The following is a 2,500-nucleotide window of genomic DNA, read 5'->3' as shown; positions in this document are numbered from 1 at the left end:
AAGGAGGGGTAGAGACAGGCCATAAAAAAGAGCACATGGTGAGTGAGGGTGAGAGGGAGAGAGGGAGGAGTGGAGAGAGGGTGAGAGGGAGAGAGGGAGGAGTGGAGGGAGGGAAATGGGGAAAGATTAGAGAGGGAAAAGAGAGTAGGAGAAGGAGGGGCAAAGACAGGCCATAAAAAAGAGCACATGGTGAGTGAGGGTGAGAGGGAGAGAGGGAGGAGTGGAGAGAGGGTGAGAGGGAGAGAGGGTGAGAGGGAGAGAGGGAGGAGTGGAGGGATGGAAATGGGGAAAGATTAGAGAGGGAAAAAGAGAGTAAGAGAAGAAGGGGGCAGAGACAGGCCATAAAAAAGAGCACATGGTGAGTGAGAGTGAGAGGGAGAGAGGGAGGAAGCACACACACACACACACACACACACACACACACACACACACACACACACACACACACACACACACACACGTTTTGTGTTTTGGATGAAACCCAAATATTGACCTAATGGCATCGAAACTTAAGGTAATGTAAGGACATCATTTTTAGCTTTACTGTAAGTTTCTTGTAAAATTATTCAGCCATTCTGCTATGATATTGCTAAAAGCAGTCATAAACAAACTCAGCAACAAATAATAACTCGGTCTCGAACTCGGTCTAGCAAACAAAAAGAGTAGGAAGAGAGCATTAGAGATGAACGACAGAACAGTGATAAAGAAAAAGAGGCAAGATAAAAGAGAGAGAGAGAAAGAGAGGAAAGAATAAATAAACAGAAAAATATTAAAGAAGATTAATGAGGGGTCTTCAGGCGGACAAGTAAAGAATAAAAGGATTATGAAGTAGGAGGAGGAGAAGGAGGAAGATGATGAGAAGAAAAGGAAGAGTTGGAATTAAAGAAAATGGAAACACTCGACGGAAAAATTGGTGAAGACGAAGCCATGAAAGAGGATGAGAAGGAGAAGGAGGAAGAGGAGGGAGGGGCGAAAGAAGCGAAGGAGGAAGAGGAGGAAGGGACGAAAGAAGAGAAGGAGGAAGAGGAGGAAGGGACGAAAGAAGAGAAGGAGAAGGAGGAAGAGGAGGAAGGGACGAAAGAAGAGAAGGAGAAGGAGAAAGAGGAGAGAGGGACGAAAGAAGAGAAGGAGGAAGAGGAGGAAGGGACGAAAGAAGAGAAGGAGGAAGAGGAGGAAGGGACGAAAGAAGAGAAGGAGAAGGAGGAAGAGGAGGAAGGGACGAAAGAAGAGAAGGAGGAAGAGGAGGAAGGGACGAAAGAAGAGAAGGAGAAGGAGGAAGAGGAGGAAGGGACGAAAGAGGAAGAAAAGGAAAAGGGGGAGGCGGAAGAGCAGGTGAAATGTCGGTGCTAAAATAAAGGAAGGAACAGAATAAGGTTGTGATGAAGGAAAGGAGGAGGAGAAAAGGAATTAAGAAAAAATATAATCATAAGGAAGAAGTTAAAGATAAGAACCAGGAGAAAAGGTGGAAATGGACTATGTAAAGAAGATGGGGAATAAGACAAGGACCAGAAGAGGAAGAGGAAGAAGAGGAGGAAGAGAAAGAGAAAGAGGAAGAGAAAGAGGAAGAGGAAGAAGAGGAGGAAGAGAAAGAGAAAGAGGAAGAGAAAGAGGAAGAAGAGGAGGAAGAGAAAGAGAAAGAGGAAGAGAAAGAGGAAGAGGAAGAAGAAAAGAGAAAGAGGAAAAGAGAAAGTGGAAAAGAGTAAGAGGAAGAAGAAAAAGTGTAAGAGGAATAAGAAGAGAAAGAAGAGGAGAAAGAGAAAGAGGAAGAGAAAGAGGAAGAAGAGGAGGAAGAGAAAGAGAAAGAGAAAGAGGAAGGAGAATTGGAAAAGAAAGAGTAAGTGGAGGAGATGGAAGAGGGAGAGAGGGGGAGGAAATAAAAAGAATGAAAAAAGAGCAGTAGAGGAAGAGGAAGGAGGTGGAAAAGGAAGAGGAAGAGGAAGGGGACCTAGAGAGAGATTGTAAAGAGAAGATTGAAAAAGCAAGGAAAAAGGTGGAAGAGAAGGAAGAATTTGAGGAAAAAGAGAGAGGGAGGAGGAGGAGGAGGAGAAGGAGGAAGAGGAGGAAGAGAAGACGGAGGAGCTGGTGGAGATGAAGAATGAAGAAAAGGAGCAAAAGAAGAAAAATGAGGAGGACGAGGAAGAGGATTAGGAAGACGAGAGGTAAAGAAGAAGTGGAGGAAGAAGTGGAGGAAAAGTGGAGGAAAAGTGGAGGAAGAAGTAGAGGAAGAAGTGGAGGAAGAAGTGGAGGAAGAAGTGGAGGAAGAGGAAGAAGTGGAGGAAGAAGTGGAGGAAGAGGAAGAAGTGGAGGAAGAGGAAGAAGTGGAGGAAGAGGAAGAAGTGGAGGAAGAGGAAGAAGTGGAGGAAGAGGAAGAAGTGGAGGATGAAGTGGAGGAAGAAGTGGAGGAAGAAGCGGGAGTGAGATGGAGGAAATAAATGAAGAGGATTTCGAGGAAGAACTGAGGATGAATGCGTCGACAATGGAGTGTGTTTCGGCCTCAGGG

At 45.2% G+C, this 2,500-nt stretch overlaps 1 protein-coding gene across 3 annotated transcripts in view; it reads left to right on the top strand.

The window, feature by feature from the left end:
- LOC143032716 (uncharacterized) overlaps positions 1–2,500 on the top strand; it is a 74,616-nt gene that overhangs the window by 41,995 nt on the left and 30,121 nt on the right. The window lies entirely within an intron of this gene.

This window comes from Oratosquilla oratoria, chromosome 14 (genome assembly GCF_046742065.1).
Source record: "Oratosquilla oratoria isolate Oo_2021 chromosome 14, ASM4674206v1, whole genome shotgun sequence".
NCBI lineage: Eukaryota > Metazoa > Arthropoda > Malacostraca > Stomatopoda > Squillidae > Oratosquilla > Oratosquilla oratoria.
This window is presented reverse-complemented; position numbering and strand designations above follow the sequence as displayed.